The sequence below is a fragment of the Pelobates fuscus genome, chromosome 6 (genome assembly GCF_036172605.1).
Source record: "Pelobates fuscus isolate aPelFus1 chromosome 6, aPelFus1.pri, whole genome shotgun sequence".
Taxonomy (NCBI): Eukaryota; Metazoa; Chordata; class Amphibia; order Anura; family Pelobatidae; genus Pelobates; species Pelobates fuscus.
Window position 1 is genome coordinate 58313506 of NC_086322.1, and position 25048 is coordinate 58338553.

Sequence of the window (25048 nt, forward strand, 5' to 3'; positions counted from 1 at the left end):
GACTCCACAGGGATCCTCACCACATGGGACCTAATGGAGCCGCTAGAGGTTCGCATCGACAAGCTGTTCACAGCCTTCTGGGCGAAGCTTGAGAATAAACCACGAAAAGTGCAACCATCACCAGACACACCGCACTCGTACTCTGTCCACCACGCACCAAACCTGTTCTCCCGGACAGCTCCAGAGTCACACATTGACAAGTGGCAGAGAAGACAGGTGAAGCCAATCACGCACTCTAAACCACCTCACCACGGTGGTAGAGTTTCTACCAGGCCCAAAGATGTGCCTCAGGGCCCAAAGCTCGACCAACGACAGAAACGCAGCCCTGTAGGCCGCCCACGACGCCTTCCCAGGCTGAAGACCACCTGGAGTTACACTCCAAATCACCGACCACACCGTCGGAGGCCCACCCGCCGCTGGCGGCGGCAGCACACCGGAGCCCCACATGACGCCCGCAGAAGGGATGACACGGCCTCCTTGAGTACCCGCGTCAGTGGACCACAGGTGAGGGCCTTCACAGAGGCCTGGGGCCGGCAGTCGGTTACCAACGGCCTACACCGAGCCGCACTCCCATGGATCTTACAAGCCGAAGGGGCCATCTTTCCCACTCCTCAGAAGTGTGCGGCTGCACTACCCAGCAGAGGAATAGGTTGAACTAACCTCCCCAGCAGACAGTCTCACTACCACCACACCTGGCTATGAACTGTTGGGTCATTACCTGCTTGGACACACGACCTCTCTTTGCTGGACTCTTCTTTGCAACATCACCTCCAAGTTAAAATGCCCCTTTCATTTGTTACTTGTCATTCATTTCTGCATATGCCTCAATACCTGGACACAGGTGCCTTATAATCTTTAGGATAGCTAGTACTAAGTTGCTCAGTATTATAATGTGTAAGTTTTAACTTTGAACAGCATACAGCCTGTACTATCATTGCCTACCTGGGTAGGAACGTAAATCTATGTGACGCACTGCAGTTTAAAAATGTACAGCACAGTTCATGATCACAAGCTACCACATTAAGGATGCTCATACATTGCTAATCATTTTGTTTTAATATGTACTGTATGCTACACTTAGATGGCGACCCTCCTGAAAGCTTCATATTATCGTTTGTTACGCTAGGCTGATGTCTTTACCTACTCCTGGCTTAATCTACCGATAATCCGCATGTGTTTATGTCCCCTATGCTATTGTAACTCGGAGTACAAATAGCCTGAATCGTGCTATACTTAATGCCTGCATGTATAGGAAATTTTAATGTATATTGCTATGCATAGCTCATTGTTACCCCAGTCTGGCAACCTAGACATCGAAACTAATTACTACACGCTTATGTTGACATGATTTACAAATATATAAAAAATGAAGCATCCTCTACTCAGGAAATGTAATTTCTCAAGCTACTGATGTACTTACCCTCTAATGTAACCCGTTTTTGCATTTCCCACTCTTTGTTTCTGTACCCCATCTAATATGCTTCAATAAAAAAAGAGATTGACAAAAAAAATAAAAAAAAAAAATATAGTACAGTTATTTGCCGTAAATCCATGATGAAAGTAGTCCATATCGTATCATGCTTCAGAATTGCACTGACAATATTTATTTATGTTTGCTATATAATATTTAGCTAATGACGATAAGTACTATGTATCTATGTTCCCTTGGTTAGGGTTAAAACATTTGTATATACTTTATTTTTAGTTATTTATCTTTTTTTACTTTCTGACTTATCTACATGAGAGTATGTTACACATAGCGTTAACTTCAATTTACTACGTAATTCAAACATGTTTACTACGTCATTATGACATCACTTTGATCTATTGTTACCTTTCACCTTTTCACCATCAAATAGGATCACTGCACTTTTTGTATATAAGGTATCCATCTCACATACACAATTGTCTTTAAAAAAGTATTTTACAGACTGAAACGTCAACTTGAACATTGTGTCAATTTGTAATTGCTCAATAAAGCAACAGATTAAATTTACTTTAAAAGACTCCTGAGTGGACTCCTGAGTGCTCTATACTGGTATTGTATACAATTTGGTTGGAGACAGCACCGGAGCATTAATAGACCAGGAGCATCGAGTGCTGGGACCTGGGACATGTATACATATATATATATATATATATATATATATATATATATATATATATATATATACACTGCTCAAAAAAATAAAGGGAACACAAAAATAACATGTAGCGGAATGTATTAAGCCTGTCCTGTAATATTCATATGAGACTGCATTCGTTTTATTGTATTCGTGTATATATGTATAATTTCGTATGTGGGTTCGGTAGTTCCATGGGAATGAAACTACCGAACCATCAGACCACCCCAGTAAGAAGTGTGTGCCTCGTTAGGCGTTCACACTTCTCCCAAACCGCAGCTTAATGTATAATTGTTAATGCCTGGGTGGCCGCTGTTCGGTATACGAACCACGGCGGCGGCCATCTTACGCATAAAAATCTCAGCAGTGTTTGGTCGTCGAGTGTCTGGAACTCAAATTGGACACTCAAACAACCGAACACCGCTGAGACCTCCAGAGCTCCGTAACTACCGAACGGAGGGACCAAACGACCTCCCATTCGGTAGAAACAAAGTACCGAACCAGGGAACTCTAATGCATGTAAATTTAAGTATGGATGGCAAGGATTGCTACATGTTTTTACTGCCGAACAGAGACCGACCGCAGGGCCCAAACACATGGAACCCTTTTCGGATACTACCTCGTGTGCGGTCGGTCAAACTTCACTCTCCATCTAACTCCCGAACCCCTGGTCCGATCTGGGTGAATTTTGGATATATTCTTCACCCAGATCAGGGCTACCTGGTGGTACCCTCAGATTTATGCTATCTACTGGTTTAGGGGTACATCCAGGTTTGTGGTAAATGTACAGTATAGTTAAGGGGATTATGAGTCACTTTGAGGGGAGGATAGGTGTGGGAGTTAACTGTTACTGTATTGGTTAATGTCTTAATGATTGCAAATCCCTCCCTTGCATGGGAGAATGTCTTAAAAGGAAGCTGTGGGAATAAACGTCAGTTCTGCTCCTGATGCTGTGTGTCGTCCAGTTATTGGGAGTGCTGTTGGGATATTGTTGGATTATTTTGCCTCCTGGAATTACTACTCTATGGATCTATAATACTTGTTCCTGAGCCTCACTGGGATCTTAAGTGGAGAATAGCTGTGGAATATCAGCTCTCCGCTACATAACACATCCTAGATCTGAATTAATTAAATATTCTTCTGAAATACTTTGTTCTTTACATAGTTGAATGTGCTGACAACAAAATCACACAAAAATAAAAAAAATGGAAATCAAAATGTTCAACCCATGGAGGTCTGGATTTGGAGTCACACTCAAAATTAAAGTTGAAAAACACACTACAGGCTGATCCAACTTTGATGTAATGTCCTTAAAACAAGTCAAAATGAGGTTCAGTAGTGTGTATGGCCTCCACGTGCCTGTATGACCTCCCTACAACGCCTGTGCATGCTACTGTTGAGGTGGCGGATGGTCTCCTGAGGGATCTCCTCCCAGACCTGGACTAAAGCATCTGCCAACTTTTGGACAGTCTGTGGTGCAACGTGACGTTGGTGGATGGAGCGAGACATGATGTCCCAGATGTGCTCACTTGGATTCAGGTCTAGGGAACGGGCAGGCCAGTCCATAGCATCAATGCCTTCGTCTTGCAGGAACTGCTGACACACTCCAGCCACATGAGGTCTAGCATTGTCTTGCATTAGGAGGAACCCAGGGCCAACCGCACCAGCATATGGTCTCACAAGGGGTCTGAGGATCTCATCTCTGTACCTAATGGCAGTCAGGCTACCTCTGGAGAGCACATGGAGGGCTGTGCGGCCCCGCAAAGAAATGCCACCCCACACCATTACTGACCCACTGCCAAACCGGTCATGTTGAAGGATGTTGCAGGCAGCAGAACGTTCTCCGCGGCGTCTCCAGACTCTGCCACGTCTGTCACATGTGCTCAGTGTGAATCTGCTTTCATCTGTGAAGAGCACAGGGCACCAGTGGCGAATTTGCCAATCTTGGTGTTCTCTGGCAAATGCCAAACGTCCTGCATGGTGTTGGGCTGTAAGCACAACCCCCAACTGTGGATGTCAGGCCCTCATACCACCCTCATGGAGTCTGCTTCTGACCGTTTGAGCAGACACATGCACATTTGTGGCCTGCTGGAGGTCATTTTGCAGGGCTCTTTCAGTGCTCCTCCTGTTCCTCCTTGCACAAAGGCGGAGGTAGCAATCCTGCTGCTGGGTTGTTGCCCTGCTACGGCCTCCTCCACATCTCCTGATGTACTGGCCCGTCTCCTGGTAGCGCCTGCATGCTCTGGACACTACGCTGACAGACACAGCAAAGCTTCTTGCCACAGTTCGCATTGATGTGCCATCCTGGATGAGCTGCACTACCTGAGCCACTTGTGTGGGTTGTAGACTCCGTCTCATGCTACCACTAGAGTGAAAGCACCGCCAGCATTCAAAAGTGACCAAAACATCAGCCAGGAAGCATAGGAACTGAGAAGTGGTCTGTGGTCACCACCTGCAGAACCACTCCTTTATTGGGGGTGTCTTGCTAATTGCCTATAATTTCCACCTGTTGTCTATCCCATTTGCACAACAGCATGTGAAATTGATTGTCACTCATTGGACAGTTTGATTTCACAGAAGTGTGATTGACTTGGAGTTACATTGTGTTGTTTAAGTGTTCCCTTTATTTTTTTGAGCAGTGTATATATATATATATATATATATATATATACATACACATACATTTAATTTATTTTTATATGTTTCATTATTTTTTTTTTAGCTCTTCCCACCAGCAGTGGGACTGTCTGACAGCCCAGACAGTCCCCTGCTGGCAGATCCACAGGCATCAATAGGGGCCATGTGATTGCTCTTTGAGAGCGATCACATGGCCCCTGGGGGCCTGATTTGCCGTGAGAGGGCTGCCTGGCAGTCCTCCTGAAGCGGATCGTCGGGAAGGTAAGTATTCCCAAGACTCAAGGGCGGCAAACCGCAACGGCTTTAACCCCTTAAGGACCAAACTTCTGGAATAAAAGGGAATCATGACATGTCACACATGTCATGTGTCCTTAAGGGGTTAAAGCCCACTTAATGCGGGACAGCATAGAACGCTGTGACGGCGTTAAGGGGTTAAAGGAAAATCTTATGCAATGTGAAAAATGTAACCTGTGACCTATGTATACTTTAATGACTCTGTTGTATTACTTATTTGCAGTCAAGACAAAAATAAATAATACAATGTTTTTTAAAATAATAAAATGTTCTATATATATGTAAAAGGCGGGGCCTGGAGTTGTGGGAGGGGCTAGTGCTGATATAAAAACTCCCCATCGGCACTAGACTCCTCCTTGACATCGGTTCGTTTCGTGTCGTCACTCCCTGGTTAAACCAGGGTGAGGAGATCGCCACATGAGCACCTAGCTGCCCCACAAAGCTGTCTTTCTGCGGAGTAGTGAGTTGACAGACAGGTGCCTCAAGCGTGCCGTCTTTACCATTAGCTGGGGAACCCTCTGACTCTTCGGTGTCCCCGTCAAAGAGTTAACACTCCATTCAGACCCCCCATGAACTCGCAGGGTTGCGGCGGGTAAAGAAATTCCCTTTGATACTTGCCGCATACCGGCTTTCATTTAGACAAACAACTGTTCGGTACATTAACCCCGTCACCAAACAGTACATTGCATAGGCATCTTCCTATTTGTACTGCGTTCGACACTTTCAATTTGAGCACTGCTATTTCCCTCATTTCCCTTGTGGCCTTGTACAATACTGATTGGTATTATTACTGTGTTTTATTTGTGCAGTTTTCTGACTGAGGTTGGTTCTTCAGTCAGAATGGTTGATTTAGAGGGCTGTTATAAGCACTATAGCTCCTACAACTTTAGTTATATTCCTGTTAATCCTGTATTTACCGCTTTTCTGTTGCCTTAGGCTCTGTAGGTTTGCAGTTTGTGAAACATTAGCCAAATCAGAAGTCCAAGTGTCTTTTCTGCTTATTAATTGGTACGTGGATAAGCAGCAACATGTTTCTTATCACAAGCCTGCACTGGCTCACTTGACAATACTTTCAAACAGCCGCTGGTATATATAATTATGAGGATTTTGTTTCAAGATGTAAGTCTGACTCTCGATATGTTAGTGTTGGTTACATACTCCTTTTCCCCCTCCCTCCTGGCATACATACTTCCCGGTTGCTTGGTCACGTCAATATAACGTTTATCACTTGAATATACACACATTCCCCTAGCACAGATGGTGGGCTACATCTACTTGTATATTATTAAAGTATAAGTTTAAGCTTTACGGTGGTTACACTGGTAGAATTATGGTGACACCTTGCAAATAACATTACGTTCTTTAAACAATTAGGTTGTGGGTTATTCTGAGCCTAACTAGTTCCTATTGAAAGGCATATGACTTGTCTTGCTTACGTTTCAAATACGCTTATACTGATACTAATAACCAGGTATGCCCGTTAATCCTTTGAGATACTGTTGTGTTACTGTTGTGTTACGGTTCATTTTGTCTCAGACATGATTCTCCCTTTCACGTTAGTGCACCACTAACCACTGAACCTTCAATCCCTTGGCTTGCGAATTCAAATTCAGTCATACAGGTACGTTCCCCAGTGGCTTATATTTGAACTTCCCTGTTTATATCAGTCCCTTAGACTAAAGGAAAAAAAGAAAAAAAGGTGGAAGCTACAGGAAAGACACTCAAAAGATGGGGTTAACCCACAATGGACTACCAGGGTAGTAACAGGAAAGATGAGACAAGCTATGAGTGCCCTTAGTGGATCAAAATATCATTCAAATTTAACTTTTAATAGTACGAAAAATATAAAACAATTGGAGGAAAAAATACAAAAATTTGAAAATAACTTTTAGTGAATTTACAGTAAGTGTAAATGTATGTACAACAAAACAAAAGAAAAGAACCAAAAAATGAGTGCTAATCAAAATCTGTAAGCTAGATGGTGAATACACGTATACCTATATTATAATGGTATATTTGTGCACATAGTATCGCGGCACATCTACCCCAAATTGCAATGTGGGTGACATTCGATACTTCAAGTAGTGTGCAATTCGGAGAACACTGAATTGGGGTCTAATGGGCAGCTGCTGCCGAGTTTCTGAGCATGAATCAGCCCTGTGACCTATGTAAAGAGAGATCTTCAATCGCTGATAAAATGTCCAGCGTATTTGACAGGCCTGTTAAACGATCACAGTCAAGATGAGGATTAATCTTTCTAGTGATAAATCATAATTAAATGAAGTGCTGTACAAATATACACAGAAGATATGGTAGCTGTATGCAACTGATAGTCCAATAGCAATCAGTGTAACGTGTGAGCGACCAATTAGACAAAAAAATCAAACACTGAAAGTGCTGGTAATCAACCCTGTGACCTATGTAGAGAAAGACCTATACTCGCTGTTAAGATATCCAGCATACTTATTGACAGGTCTACAATGGTCACAGTGCAGATATGGTTCCTTCTTTAAAGTGATAAATTATACATAAATGAGGTGCTATACAAAATGTTCACTAAAGATATAGTTGCTACATTCTTTGTAGTGATAAATTATACATAAATGAGGTGCTGTTCAAATATACACTAAACATATAGCTACATTAGATACATAAAAACACAGAGGACCTGTTCATAAGTTTTCAGGATACCTCTGGTATAAGTAACTTGCAACAAGACAAAGTTGCAGTTAGCTTGCAACAAGACAAAGTTGCAGTAAGAACTGAAATAGTAACAGCAATAATTTACTTGGTAAACGGAGTGGAATGTTGCCACCAACTGCATATGAGAAATGGAGCTAAAATAGCCCAAACTAAACCACAATAACTGTTATAGCCAGCAGACACATAGGGAGGGGGTAGTATCACGATTGAATGTGTACTGAAGGTGAAAGAATAATGCACAGTGGCATAGATCTACCCCACAATATAGTCTGCTCCGGTCATAACAGGAGTGGTGGACAGGATCCTTCAGAGAGTGCAGTCATGTTGATCTGAGGACCACACACTGAGCTGTTGCACTGAATCCAATGGCCCCTGACGCGCGCGTTTCGTCACAACTCATCAGAGGGGAACCGATGTGAGGTGAGTATCAGCTATTTAAAGGTAATGGGTAGAGCTGATAGGTGGATTCAAACAAGACCCGCTGATTCTGATTGGTCGGTCACTAATTGTCAGTGATGATGATCACTAATTGAATAAGTATCATCATTACCCCTGTAGGGTCTGTAGAGGAAACAAATGAATATGATAATACATATGAATAGATAAATGTTGCAGTTGAAGACTGATAAACTGCCACAAACTTATGAGCGAAAATGACTCAAAAAGTAGAGACAATTACATATCAATGGAGGACTTAAGACATAGTAAAAACACTAAGAAATAGTGTATATAATGTCTATATCCCTGTGATCGTGGAGTGCTGTAAAGATCGTTTTTAACCCCTTCAATGCCGATCAAGGGGTGAAAAAACATAATACAGAGGAAAAACCAGACTAAGATAAAAGATAAGACCATATGTGTAATCTAATAAGGGATTCTTAGTCACAAGGGGCAAATCTTGTCATGAGCATTAGTATACAAAAATTAATACATACGCTCTATTGACTAAATGAATCCTAATGTGAATGAATAAATGGGGTGAAGTTGAATTCTTCATTTAGACCGCCTGGAGTGAGAGTTTTAAATTCATAAATCCACCTGGACTCTTTACGAAGAAGTATGTGATTGAAGTTGCCTTTCCTGGAGTTTAAATTAACTCTTTCCAAGACCTGAAAAGATAGATGATTAGGGTTTCCATCATGGAAATTTCTGACATGCATGGCCACTGGAGTACTAAGATGCAGATTTTTAACAGAATTCACATGTTGCAAAGTGCGCCTCCTGAGTTCTTGGTAGGTCTTTCCAATATATTGCATGCCGCAAGAGCATGTGATGACATATATGACGCGTGTAGTACTGCAGTTTATGAACTGGTTGATTTTAAATTCTTTTTGTGTATTAGTGCACTTAATCATAATCAATTTGGACTGGTTTATGGAAGGACATGCCTTGCACCGTCCACATTTATACATTCCCACGGGTGCAGTGAGCCAGTTCTTGGAAGGTGTTTTTCTCTCAAAATGACTGTGTACCAGAAAGTCTCTGAGGTTTCTTGACCTACGAGCCGTGATGTTGGGATATGCCACTGCTTCTGGTTTTAAGTCAGTGTCATGTTGTAGGATTGGCCAATGCCGAGTAAATATCTCTTTGATAGGTTGCCATTGCTTGTCGTAGGTTCCTATACACCTAATCAATTGGTTAGGTGAGGTGACTTTAGTAGAATGAAGGCTGGAACTTCTGTCTTGAGAGAGAGCCCTCTGAAAGGCCATTTTGAGGATCTTATTGGGATACCCTCTACTCTTGAAGTGTGTCCTCAAAATATCTGCTTCGGCTTTAAATGACACTTCATTAGAACAGTTTCTCCTAGCTCGGAGATACTGTCCATATGGAATTCCAGCTTTCAGGCGGTAAGGGTGGAAACTGCGCCAGTGGAGAAGGTTATTGGATGCAGTGCTTTTCCTATACAGCTCAGTATCTATTGTGCCATCCATGTTCAGTAAGATTCTGAGATCTAGAAATACAAGTTGTGTTTCATGAATGACGTGTGTCAGTTGTAAACCAATATCGTTGTTGTTTAACACCTTCACCATGTCAGAGAAGCTAGAACAAGAACCGGTCCAAAAGATTAAAATATCATCAATATATCTCAACCATTTGTGTATATATTGAGAAAATGGGTTAGTAGTTGTGTCTTTGAAAAGGTTTTCCTCCCACCATCCCAAATATAAGTTTGCGTAGCTAGGGGCACAAGCCGTTGTTGTAGGTAGTACAGACCATCGAAAACAAAGTAATTATGTGTTAAAACGAACTCCAAAAGAGTTAAGATGAATTCAATTTGCTCGGGGTTGTACTTAGTAGATCTGTGTAAGAAGTAGGAAGTGGCATATAATCCCTTGTCATGGGGGATGTTATTGTACAATGAAACCACATCCAGACTGGCAAGGAATTACAAGCCATATTTAGCTTTCTAAGGCCTTCTATGCCTCATACTAGTGGTCCTGCAAGGCCAACAACCATCTTCATACTCAGAGGTATTCGGCCCTTGGTCCAACGCATAGCTAGCCGCCTCGCAAGTTACATAGAGAAGGCCTCACTTGTCACACCCAATTCTATTTTTCTCTTAATATCACAGAGAGGCCAACATCCCACCACTACTTTCGGTGGAAAATAGCCCCTCGGTCCAATTCATAGATAGAGCCTCTCAAGCCGCTTGGCATTAGTAGGGCCTCACCTGTCACCACTTAGTGAATGTCTTCGCCACTTGGCACTATTTAGCAGCCAGTACCCTGGAGATAAGATCCTAATTTCAATTCTCATTTTAGTATGTCACAAGCTCCGGAAGGGGGAGATGACCTAGCACCCCAGCTAGGTCAGGTTCACCATCTAGGAGACAAGAATCGGCCAGTCGTTCATCTATCAGGTCCTGGACTATACCACGCATACAAGCCGAACTCGGGAGAAGAAGCATTCCATTTCCGGCTATTGCCAGGAAAGCAGAGTTGTTCAGATTAATGCAGACACACACCGACAACTCTGATGCAGGAGAGGAGTTTAGTGGAAACATCAACATGCCCGACTTACAGACCATGATGAAGTCTCTCCTATCTTCTATGGGCCAAATTAGAGATAGAATCGACAGATTAGAATCTGGCCACTTGGCGGCAAACCCAACGTTATCCAATGCTACATCCCTAGCGGCTGCTACAGCTATTTTACAGGGTAATGTAGCTATCCCTATATCACAAATCGATACACTCATGATTACACCAGCCCATATGGTGCCTCCTCAGATCCATAAAGATATCCTGGAGGGTAAGGATGCGAATTTGGTCTCTCCTTATTGCTTCCCAGGATATCGTGGAGAATAAAACATATGCTTATGGAGATTTATCGGTAGTCTTCAAGGCCAGAGATCCCAGACTCAGTAAGAAACTTACCATCCCTGAATTCGTACTAGCGTTTGGGATCTATAGAGATGTGGTGTGTACCAATTTGCCACAGAGGAGAGAAGAATTCGAAACTTATATGCACAAGTTGGTGGACCTGGGGCACAAATACGGCAGTTATGCCTTCTATGACTATCATAGGTCATTTTCAGCTAAAGCAGCAGCAACTCTGGCTCAGTTTAATACTGTCATTAACTGGAGTAAACTGGATACAGAGTTGTTCTGTAGGCATTTCGCTGGCCTCAGGACTCCATCTTGTACTTATTGTTCTTCAACCTCCCACACGACTAATCTCTGTCCTAATGACACTTCAGTCTCTGTCCAACAAAACCCCAGTTTGCCAGTCAGGCCTGAGAAAGTCATAAAGGATAAGCTTGGCAGGCCAATTGTGTTCCTTGGCAAATCCCAAATTTGTAATAATTTTAATGCAGGGGCTTGTGGGTTTAATGCCTGTAGATTATTGCATATTTGTACACTATGTTTCCGTGCACGTTCCAACACGATGTGCCCTTATAAACTGCATTCCAAACAGTACTTCACATCTGTAAATGTCATTAAGTTGTCTCAACTATTACCAACACACCAATCTCCACAATTTGTTGATTTCTTGGTTTCAGGGTTTTCGGACGGCTTCCACACTGGTGTCATAGCTTTACCTACCAGAATCGTGGAAAGTAAAACCTTACAGTCAGTTTTAATGTCCCAGGATCCATTTATACACTGTTAATACAGGAGCTGAATCAAGGCTTTATCATAGGCCCCTTTTCTAATTGGCGAACAAACCCAATAGGCATTGTCATGGGAAAACACTCCTTAAAAAAGAGGCTGATTATAGATCTGTCAACACCTCATTCCTCCACCATTCCCAGTTTAAATTCTTTAATTCCATCTGAAGAATTCTCTTTACAATATGCCATGATTGATAATGCTGTTCAAACTATCATATCAGTGGGTGTGGGGGCATGGTTGAGCAAGATTGACATTGTTAATGCCTTTAAGCTCCTCCCTATTCACCCTTCTTTATGGCGTCTCCATGGTATTAAGTGGAAAAAACAGTATTATTTTTTCAACAGGCTAACATTTGGTTCAAAAAGTAGCCCGAGAATTTTTGACAATTTTGCAGAGGCCTTATGCTGGTTACTCCTTAACTCATGTAGATGTCCATCGGTACTGCATTATCTGGATGATTTTCTCTTCATAGAGAGTAATACCAACCCACCACACCACTTTAAGATGCCATACAACTGTTTGGAAGGTTGGGTATCTCAGTTTCCCCTTCCAAAACAGAAGGTCCCGACACCATAGTCAATTTTCTGGGCATTGAACTCGATTCAGTAACTATGGAAGCCAGCTTACCAATGGACAAAATTTAACGTATCCTAGCAAGTATTAGTGATTACTTGCGACTGGGTCACTGAAGTCGTAAGGAATTACAGTCATTGCTGGGTTCGTTGAATTTTGCTATGAGGATCATCCCACAGGGCAGGTCATTCGTTTCTAGGCTTCTTTGTTTATTGTAGAGGTAGTGTATACCTAAGACCCAAGGTCTAGGTAACACAAGTGAGATACAGATCTCAGAAGTCTGCTAAAATTATAATCTTTAATTAGGTATACTTAACCATGAACAAAATAGAACAACATAAATGTGAATACTTAAAGTAAAAAATCACCCAAACCGGTACAAGAGGAGATTGAAAGGGGCTCCGGGAGTAATGGATGAGGTATCACCTTAGGCAAAAGTGCTCTAGATGTATACTCATTACTAGGGAATATAAATGGGAGGTACCAATGATCACTTAACTACCCGGTTAGCTTAATGCAGGAAGGGTAACCCCCTATCAGAGGGCGGACAGCTTCTGTAGTGTAAAGCTGATCCTGCAGTAACATTAGGTACTTGATAGATAGTGTAGAATTGGGATACTTAGATGTTCCCCTATTAAATATCAACGTACTCGATACTACTTGGAACTAGCCACAGTGCTGTATGCACTGACTGGTAGATAGTGTAGATTTGGGATACTTGGATGTTCCCCTATTAAATATCAACGGACTCGATGTTACTTGGAACTAGCTCCAGTGCTGTATGCACTGACTGGTCAAAGTAAGGCTAATAAAGTCGTATTGCACACTTAGTCTATCTTGGCTGGAATCCAACAGATGGTAATAATCATAGTACAATTCCCTTATTCCCTCCAAAAAGTCTCCAAACAGGCCCCAACTCCTCTTGTCCTAATACAACACCCCTAACATAGTGAAGTGAAAAATCGTGAAAAAAACGTGATTATAAAATCATCTAAATTTTCTGCATGTCTGCCTAACGCGTTTCGGCGCTGTGAAAAGCGCCTTTCTCAAAGGCTGTCATTGAGCAAATGCTCGAGAGTGCTTTTTAAGTATGAATCATAGCCGAAATTCGTCCAATCAGCAAACGACATGGGCGGAATTAATGTTTGATCCGCCCCCCGTTCATGATAGGTGTCAGAGCCATCAATCTTACAGTCTCTGGCCAATCAGAGCGGGTACAGGGCGGGACTCAATGCCGGAGCTACGGTTAGATACAGCCCCCAGTAGTGATGTATGTGCTGTCCGTCTTATGGGCTCTGACCAATCAGAGCGGGCGGGGGCGGGACTAAATGCCGAATCAGAAATCCAGAGCATAGTGCTGACAGGATCATCGGAAAAAACGCCTTAAGAGTATAGCCACAGTGGACTGCTTAAAAAACATGCTTAAAAAACATCAATGGGGGTAGTCCAATATGGATTTATAGTACATAGTAGTAACGTCCTGTTTTGGTACATATAGAACAGACTGGGAACTTATTGACTGCCCAGTCGAGGTGACGTTTTGTTTTAGTACATATAGGACAGACTGGGAACTAAATAAATATTACCCTGCCGACGGTAAAACCTTACTGTATCCATAAAGCCTCATAGTTAGAGAGGATACTGTGGATACCTTTGTACTATAAATTAGTTGCTGACTGGTAGAACTTGAATTTGGCCACTAGTAGTATGGTTCATGATGATAGCCTGGTAAAGATGTGATATGTACAAAGAAATGTGTACATTAGCAAACAACAAGTATAACGATGTGTGAAGGATAAATGACTATAGAGAAAAAGTTCTCATTATGTAATAAAGGGGGTGAAGGTGAAACCTTCATTGAGGCCATTAGGGGACATGGTGTTTAATGTCTGAATCCAGAAACATTCTCTCCTCCTTAGGATGAGATCCAGGTCTCCCCCTCTTTTGCCCACATGGACTTTTTCTATCCCTGCAAATTTGAAGCCTCTAGAAGTGTCCCCCTGGTGTGTTCTAGCATGTCTTGCTACAGGGGACAGGTACAAAGGAGCTCTTTATCGAATTTGTGGGGGTTCTGAACGAAAACGATCTTAATCTACGTTTAACTATGGAAATTGGGACATCCTCATTGAACTTTCTTGATTGCACTTTCACTATCACGAGCGATCTAAAGATACAAACCTCTCTCTACCGCAACCGACATCAACCAACAATATGCTAAATTGGCATAGTTACCATCCTAACCCTCTGAAAAGGGGTATCCCAGTGGGACAATACCTTCGACTAAAAAGGAATTGCTCCACTGAGAAAGACTTCATAGAAAAAGCAGCACTGTTAAGAACAAGATTCAAAGCCAAGGGCTACCCTAACAGGTGCCTCAAACAGGCTTATCAGCGGGCACTTCTTAGTGACCGCGAAGTGCTGCTGGACAACATCCCTAAACCCGCACCTCCGAAAGTAATCCGCTGTGTGGCGAATTTTGACGCTGGCTGGGATATATCTAAAAAAATTATGGCTAGATTCTGGCCATTACTTACACAAGACAGACATCTCAAAGATGTGATTCCATCACACGTCTCCATAACAGCTAAGAGGGGTAGGAATCTAAAGGACTTGCTAGTTCCAAGCCACTTGTCCAAACACAATAAACGTAAGAAAAATTGGCTTAATATCTATGGTACCTATCAATGTGGACGCTGTGTAGCCTGCAGCTACATAGATAGAGATTCTAAATCCATAACTGACTCCTCTGGTGCACATAAGACCTTGATAAAACAATTTTTCAATTGTAACTCAACTGGACTGGTTTATCTCCTCACATGCAAATGTGGCAAAAAGTACGTAGGGAAAACAATACGTCCCTTCAAGAGGCGCATGATGGAACATGTTCACTCAGTTTCATCAGATAGAGACACCCCTGTAGCAAGACATGCTAGAACACACCAGGGGGACACTTCTAGAGGCTTCAAATTTGCAGGGATAGAAAAAGTCCATGTGGGCAAAAGAGGGGGAGACCTGGATCTCATCCTAAGGAGGAGAGAATGTTTCTGGATTCAGACATTAAACACCATGTCCCCTAATGGCCTCAATGAAGGTTTCACCTTCACCCCCTTTATTACATAATGAGAACTTTTTCTCTATAGTCATTTATCCTTCACACATCGTTATACTTGTTGTTTGCTAATGTACACATTTCTTTGTACATATCACATCTTTACCAGGCTATCATCATGAACCATACTACTAGTGGCCAAATTCAAGTTCTACCAGTCAGCAACTAATTTATAGTACAAAGGTATCCACAGTATCCTCTCTAACTATGAGGCTTTATGGATACAGTAAGGTTTTACCGTCGGCAGGGTAATATTTATTTAGTTCCCAGTCTGTCCTATATGTACTAAAACAAAACGTCACCTCGACTGGGCAGTCAATAAGTTCCCAGTCTGTTCTACATGTACCAAAACAGGACGTTACTACTATGTACTATAAATCCATATTGGACTACCCCCATTGATGTTTTTTAAGCATGTTTTTTTAAGCAGTCCACTGTGGCTATACTCTTAAGGCGTTTTTTCCGATGATCCTGTCAGCACTATGCTCTGGATTTCTGATTCGGCATTTAGTCCCGCCCCCGCCCGCTCTGATTGGTCAGAGCCCATAAGACGGACAGCACATACATCACTACTGGGGGCTGTATCTAACCGTAGCTCCGGCATTGAGTCCCGCCCTGTACCCGCTCTGATTGGCCAGAGACTGTAAGATTGATGGCTCTGACACCTATCATGAACGGGGGGCGGATCAAACATTAATTCCGCCCATGTCGTTTGCTGATTGGACGAATTTCGGCTATGATTCATACTTAAAAAGCACTCTCGAGCATTTGCTCAATGACAGCCTTTGAGAAAGGCGCTTTTCACAGCGCCGAAACGCGTTAGGCAGACATGCAGAAAATTTAGATGATTTTATAATCACGTTTTTTTCACGATTTTTCACTTCACTATGTTAGGGGTGTTGTATTAGGACAAGAGGAGTTGGGGCCTGTTTGGAGACTTTTTGGAGGGAATAAGGGAATTGTACTATGATTATTACCATCTGTTGGATTCCAGCCAAGATAGACTAAGTGTGCAATACGACTTTATTAGCCTTACTTTGACCAGTCAGTGCATACAGCACTGGAGCTAGTTCCAAGTAACATCGAGTCCGTTGATATTTAATAGGGGAACATCCAAGTATCCCAAATCTACACTATCTACCAGTCAGTGCATACAGCACTGTGGCTAGTTCCAAGTAGTATCGAGTACGTTGATATTTAATAGGGGAACATCTAAGTATCCCAATTCTACACTATCTATCAAGTACCTAATGTTACTGCAGGATCAGCTTTACACTACAGAAGCTGTCCGCCCTCTGATAGGGGGTTACCCTTCCTGCATTAAGCTAACCGGGTAGTTAAGTGATCATTGGTACCTCCCATTTATATTCCCTAGTAATGAGTATACATCTAGAGCACTTTTGCCTAAGGTGATACCTCATCCATTACTCCCGGAGCCCCTTTCAATCTCCTCTTGTACCGGTTTGGGTGATTTTTTACTTTAAGTATTCACATTTATGTTGTTCTATTTTGTTCATGGTTAAGTATACCTAATTAAAGATTATAATTTTAGCAGACTTCTGAGATCTGTATCTCACTTGTGTTACCTAGACCTTGGGTCTTAGGTATACACTACCTCTACTGTCTTACTGTATATAATACAAGGGTTACCCCCTATTGAGATACGATCTGGACACACTTACCTTATCCCCACAAGGGGGTACTTTCTTTTCCTTCTTTGTTTATTACCTAGTCTTCCCTCCGAGTACAGTGAGGTTTCTCTTAATTACCAGGCCACAGCATATTTGCATATGTGGCAGAAATTCTTATGTCAATGTAATGGGAAATCCGGGTTCATACATCCAATTTCCAACAATTCTCCAATGCTGTGGTAGAATGCAGCATCTTCCACTGGTTTTGCAGCCATTTGTGGTGACCAGTGGCTGTGGGGCAGTTGACCGCCCAAAACCAAAACATTGGAGGCCTTTGATCAGACTACAGCATTGTTGAAAATTTATTCTATTGTGGCCGCAGCAGCAACCTGGGGACACTTCTGGTCAGGACACACGGTACATTGTTTTTCTGACAATCAGTCGACATCTCATATCATTAACAAAGGCCGTTCGCCTTCTCTAGTTATCATGAGTTTCGTTAGACACTTCCTTGGCTGGCTGCGACCCATCAATTCTTTATATGTTGTACACACGTTCCTGGTGTTCACAACACGGCAGCTGACCATTTGTCCCGCTTCTGTTTTCAGGAATTCCTCCAACTACACCCCAGTGCCTCAACGACAGCAACTCCAGCCCCTCAGTTTCAAGACCTCATCTTGGATTAGGCCAACTCCTAGCTCACAGTAGAATGCTATCGCAATGCGCTTTATCTTAAAACACCAGACGATCATACAAAAGAGCTTTAAATATTTTCATGAAATTTACTAGGGAATTCCAGGTGTTAGATATGTTCACAATGGAATCTTTAGTGGCTTTCACTTCCTTTTGCCACCTCAATTTGCATCTATCCTACAACACAATCAAACTTTATCTCACAGGGTTTATAATACCACATGCTTACACTACTCCCAAACAATCAAACCTTATCACCTTTTCAGATTAAGACCTTATTAAAGGGAATCCAGAGGTGCAGTACACCACAAAAACTGCAGAGATTACCTATTAATGGGAGCTTGTTCGGGTTGCTATCAGACCTTTTGGATAAATCACCATTTGAACCCAAAACCAATCAAACCTTAAAAGCCGCTATATACTTAGCTTTTTACGGATTCCTGAGGCCCAAGGAGTTCACTGCCATCAAGACTACTGAATTAAGGTCATGCATCAAAATTTCTCATATCATCAAACATGAAGACCACTATTTACTCTCGCTACAACATACTAAAACCAGTCAACTCGGTCAAACCATCAAAGTTCCTTATTACCCCAAATTTAATAAATGGTGTCCAGTAAAGACTCTAGATATATATCTACACAACTTGCAAGTACCTGCAAATCACCCTTTACTTACCTTACAGGGGAACATCCTCACTACAAGCAAGTTTATGCTTTATGTTAGAATTATGTTAATGAGACTAGGCCTCAACCCCTTACACTATTCCGGACATTCCTTCAGGATAGGGGAGGCCTCGGCAGCCTCCTAAGGGAACATCCCTACCCATATTATAAAATCATTGGGGCTCGGAAATCGACAGCCTACTGTAGATACATTCCTCAACCGAAAAGGAAATTAGACAGGCATTCCAACATTTAGCATTGTGATATTCTATGTTGTAATAAGACAATTGTTGATTGAATAAATTATTTTGGCATACATCCTTTTTGCCCACTTTATTTACAAGTCTACCGATACGTCGGTATCAGCATACCTCAACCGAATGTTGTATACCTTTACAGGTAGGATAAGGTATCAATACGGCTTTATTGTCCCGAGCACAAATGTAAAAGTGGAGCCTGGAGTTGTGGGAGGGGCTAGTGCTGATATAAAAACTCCCCATCTGGGGCGGAGCCTAGCAAGAGAACAAGACGGACGCACATCAATGGGCTCTCTGCACATTCTACTTAAAAACCCATTTTTCCAACTAAACAAAGTACCGCAAGGGTACCCCACGGACCCACAGTGGATATGGGGACAAAAACAAAAAAAAAAGACAGGATAAACCCAAAACGAGGCCCGATATCGGAGATTTATTCGGGCAGACACAAGGGGCACATGGGGCCAAAATGTCCGCCGGCCTCGCTGAATACAGACTCCTCGGACGACCTGAGTCTGGATGACTGCTCTGGCAGTATGTGTACTCCATTAACGCAGACAACCCCGAAAAAGGGGCCACCTGACCCGGTTACCACGGAGACCCTGTGATCCATGCTAGGCGACTTGCAGAGCGTACTAGAGGCCGACGTGGCCCAGCTCCGCAAGGTCTTGACAGGCCTGGTGGGCCTTATTGGGGTACTAGAAGCCTCTTCAGATAAGCAGGGACAAGTCATAACAGAACTCCAGACAGAATTGCAAGCGCTAAAAAAACACCAAGAGATCACAGACCAACGATTTGCAGCTCTTGAAGACCTTAGACGCTGCAACAATATGAAAATAAGGGGCGTCACCGACTATATCCCAGCAGAGGAACTCCCACATCTAATGCGGAGGATCATCAGAGCACTTCTTACATGAAATAGGCCAGAAATGCTAGCATTGAGGCAGTCTTCCAGGTCCCCAAACAGCAGGAGAGCTCCAGCCTCAGCTTCAAGAGATGTTGTGGTGAAATTCCGTACTGGCGCTGACAAGGCGGCGGTCCTCGCGACCCTCAAAGGGAAAACACCATATGTTTTCGAAAATGCAGCCCTTACCTTCTTTGCTGACCTGTCTGGGGACACTCTACAATGGAGGCGGTCCTTGACACACAGTAACAGACCTGCAAGGAGCAGAGACACTACTTTCCACACTCCGCCTGCCAGAGAACTCCCTAACTCCCTCCAGGCACTCAGGAAACTCCACCACGGCCCACCGCTGGGACCCAACTAGGATTACACCGTTCGTGCCTCAAGGAAGAAAACTGGAGGTTTGCGTGACAGCCATGTCCTGAAAATTGGGGACTCACAACCTCACTATTTCCCTACCACCCTAAGGACATACTTCAACTGCGGTTCGAAGCTTTGTGGGTTTACTCTGGACACCACCTTTGCACTTTTGCCCTGGGAGAAGTCCAGGAATACCTGAGCACCCACTGCCTCCATACGAGATTCTTGGGCTCACTAAGAATGCCCTGATCTTCTGAACAAACAATGCGGCTCGAAGTTATTGCTATCTTTATGTTACTATATTTTATGTTTTCACTTTCTTATGCTTAACACATCACGCTAACAAGCCGAACTGTGCGTTAGGCCCCACGAGATGTAATGCCACGGACGAGACACAACTCACACCCCAGACTGATGTGCAGGGGCCCCCACCTCCTAGCCCAGCCTGACTCACTCCCCGACGGAACAAGACACTAGAAGTGTAAACCCATATACCGACTGACAGAGAGCCTGACTGGGCATAGAGCTCTGCGGCCACCCAGTTGCACTCATGTGACACACGAAAATGCCTGCTGTCTTTTATTCTTGGGTGATGTCTTGACCTGTGGCCTGAACCTATTACTGACTTCAGTCAATGAGTGACACCATCCAGCCCAGACATAAAACCACTGCAGCAATTGCAGTCCTTTGTACCTAGATCTCTACAAGAGACAGCAGATATAAAATCCCACACAGCATGCAATACAATAGTAGCTGTGATACTGCTCAGTTGGTATGCAATAACTCCTATGCCTACATCACCGTACATTAGCCAAGAGATGACTATATATTTGGAACTAACTATATGATCTTAATGTTACTTTTATTGTTCAGTATTTATGTTTTAACTGTGCACCATGCTTGATTTAAAAAAATGTATAAAAATGTGCGCAGTCCTGCCTATATGTCTACATTGTTAAGCTTGATATCAACTCGTCTTGCTTTTGCTGTTGTGGCATAGCGAGAATGCCTGTTACTCTCATGCACGTCAATAATAAAGAATTTAAAAATTAATCCCCCCCAAAAAAATTAAAAAATTTTAAAAAATCCCCATCGGCACTAGACTCCTCCTCTGCATCACTCCGTTTCGTGTCCCTCCCACCAGTCCCCCTTTTAAATTACTTATTTTATTCTTATTACCTTCCATGGTGGGCCCACTTTAATTTTAGGTCTACCGATACGTCGGTTTCAGCACACCTCAACCGAATGTTGTATACCTCTACAGGTATGATAAGGTATCAATACAAATACGGCTTTATTGTCCCGAGCACAAATAAATATATATATATATATATATATATATATATAAACACACACATACACACACATACATTAATGTAAGTTCTATGTGTATATATATATATATATATATATATATATATATATATATATATATATGCGCATGATTTTTACATAATGACTTGATTTTATTCATTATATTTTGAGGGACCTGTCTGACCCCAGACAGAAACTTTAAGGGTTACTGCCAAAGAACACCCAAATATGTGTTCAGCAGCATCTCCTGATGTATAGGTGAGTCGGGTTCTCTGGGGGCTAAAAGAGCTTATTTGGAGGGAGCGCATTCTAGTTTTCTAAATTGGAATTTTCTCAGCTGGTCATCATGCACCCATGTCCTATTTGGGAAATGTTCATATTTGTTTTTTGCATTTGTTTAAACAAAAATGTATGTTAAAACAGATGAGTGTAAAATGGTAAAATGTATCATGACGATGATATCATCTTGGAAAGTGCAGTTTTTGTGTAACAAGTGTAAAAAAAGAAATATAAATGCTAACTTTGGCCAGGGTTTGTGACTAAGTAGCTAATACAAAAGACTGGACATAACTCATTTTGAATACCCGGGGTATATTTGAAATGGTATGCCATAGGCCCAGCAAACCAAACTGGCAAACAGCACAAAATTTTACCCTGTATCATTCCAAAACACAATAAAAACTGTACATGGTGGGGGGTATTGTTGTACTCAGGAGACTTTGCTGAATATAAATATGAGTGTTTTAAAAAGTAAAACATATAATTATTATATCATTGGTGAAAATGCAATTTTTGTGTGAAAAAAATATATGAGCACTAACTTTGACCAGGGTTTGTGACTAAGTGGCTACTAAAAAAAGACTGGACATAACTCATTTTGAATACCTTGGGTTGTCTACTTTAGCAAATGGTATGCAAGTTTACTGATATTAAATTATGTTTCATATATAGATATTTAATGTGAAATGAAAGCCTGGTTTCTCCTGAACAGAATGATATATAATAAGTGCACTTAATATGAAAGAGGTGAATCACAGTTGAACAGACATATATAACGCAAACTCCAGAATTTGTTTACATTTTTTTTTTTTAGATCAGAACGTGTACAATTGCCCCTGTCCTGAAGGAGTTAATGGTGATCATCTAAATAGTTATTATAGCACTTTAGTGTTAGGATGCAAGTTTGTATTCCTAACACTATAGTGTTCCTTTAGCAACATTTAAATACATTCAGAAAATATTCTCACTTAACCAGTGGCGATACACTTTATTCAAATATATCAAATAAATAAATCATATATACATTCAAATGTGGAAAATGTGATACATAGCAATTGTGACAATTAAAAAAAACAATAAATACCAGTGTCTACACTTTTCACCCAGAAACTTTTTCATGAAAAGTTACTTACGCGCTTCTTCCTGGTTTAAACGGAGATACAGAGACCTGACACCCCTTCCTTACTGGCTCTATTAGATCACATATATCTATTATGATGTCTGCACAAGGCATTTTCAATCAATGACTGAATAATCAATCCTTAATAATATTGTCCCAAAACAAGAAGCTCTACATATACAAAGCTATCAAGTCAGTCTTCCTTGATTTATTGATACCCAATAATAAAGCACTAAACTTAACAATCTAAACTTAACAGCACTCTGTAGCTCCAGCAACAAGCACTCGTAAAAAAAATGCACCTTATTATAACGCATAAAATTACGCAAAAGTGAAAATATCCAGACATATACAAAAATATATGATGCAGCAAAATGAAATATACAATATAGAGCCTACAATCATTATCATAGCTAAAGGGACTTACTTAACCCTTTAGTGACCAGACCGTTTTTCAATTTTCTTACCGTTAAGGACCAGGGCTGTTTTTACATTTCTGCGGTGTTTGTGTTTAGCTGTAATTTTCCTCTTACTCATTTACTGTACCCACACATATTATATACCGTTTTTCTCGCCATTAAATGGTCTTTCAAAATATACCATTATTTTCATCATATCATATAATTTACTATAAAAGAAATTATAAAATATGATGGAAATTATTTTTTTAAAACACACTTTTTCTAACTACAACCGCCAAAAAACACCCATGCTAAATAATTTAAAAATGTTGTCCTGAGGGGGCGTGGCTGACCGAGAGACTGAGCGGACGTCTCTGTGTGAGGCTCCGTGCTAGAAAAGCATTAAGCAGACTTTGGCCGACACAAATCAGAGTCCTACCGGATAATAAACCTCACCCCCCACCATAGGACACAATGGGGCGAAAAAATAGGAAGGCTCAACGCCAAGAGACACATCGCCTGCCAGATATCCGACTCTCCTTTCAAAGGCCTGTGCCGCAGCCGCTAACAAAGATGGCCGCCGGAAGCCAATACAGAACAGGAGATGTCGGACGACTCCCCCGAGGAGGAAGAACCCCTCACACCACAGTCGGGCAGGGAGTCCAACTCATCCGAGTCGGACGAGGACTCAGCCCCCGTCACGAAAGGAGACATAAAGAAGCTCCTACTGGACCTCAGAAAGGTATGGAAGAAAGACCTACAAGAGGTCCAGGCGGAGGTGGGGATAGTCCACAACAAAGTCAGAGCTATAGAGGCAAAATAGACGACCAGGGACGGCCAAATGCAGGAGACTAGGACACAAATGGAGGGCCTGGCCTTGCAAGTGCAGCGGTTGAACCGCACAGTAACAATGCTGGAAATGCGCCACAGACGAAGAAATAGACGTCTCAGGGGAATTCCAGAGGATATAGAGAAAGGTGCTTCCTAGGTATACAACCTAATAGGGAGCACCAGGGAAAGAGGGGTTATTGGGGTAGAAAAAGGGCATAACCCTGCATGAAGCACAAACAAGAAAAAGGAATGAAGGATATGATCACCCCGTTAGAGACAGGATGATCATCTTCAAGCTACCCCAAAGTAGCGTCTCAAACAAAATAATAAACAACTTTATTGGAAAATTATGGGTTAAAACACAAGCGGCAGACAAAATGCCTAAAAGAAAATGAATAGACAGGGCTAGGTTTCTGCAGAGATATAGCTGTACATACTAGTATCAATCTCAGACATTTATAACACATTAACTTGTAACAGAGTGGAAAGTATGGATACAAGTAGCAATGTACACTATGTTATAGCAGGCACCAAGCCCCACAGGGTTAACACTTAAATACAGAAATCGAAAGGATAGAGGAGGGCATGTAATAAGAATGAAAATAAAGTGGAGATAACCTAGTAGACCTGATAGAGGTAATATGTAAAGGTCGAATCTAACCACAAATAACTCAAAAATTAAGCCCAACCTCCCTCTTATAGATATCCAGAGCCTCAAAACGGCTCCAAGATAGAAAGTGTAATACCCTGCAGACAAGTTTACCAATTCAAATATAAATCACCATGGCACAGCCCGAGTGAAAATAAACCGCACTTAGGTTCCCCCCCAAAAATTAATTTAAACATCTCCTCGTACCTCCCATCCGACACGATTGGTCACTGACGGCCAATCCACTAGTTCTTCTCAGTGGGGAGGAGTAGGGAGGACTGCGCATGTCATAGGGGTTGTGCGCATGCGTGTCCATCGAGCCCGTGTTGTTCATGCGCATGTCAGAAAGAGACTGTTCTCAATGCGCATGTCTGCATAACGGTGGTCGC

At 42.1% G+C, this 25048-nt stretch overlaps 1 protein-coding gene across 1 annotated transcript in view; it reads right to left on the reverse strand.

Annotated features, from left to right (window-relative positions):
- LOC134566054 (uncharacterized) overlaps positions 1-22829 on the reverse strand; it is a 449970-nt gene extending 427141 nt beyond the window's left edge. Inside the window, exon 1 of the mRNA XM_063425766.1 lies at positions 22792-22829. The gene's annotated coding sequence lies outside the window, so the exon portion shown is untranslated. The remainder of the gene's footprint in view (positions 1-22791) is intronic.
- Between the last annotated feature and the right edge of the window lie 2219 nt (positions 22830-25048).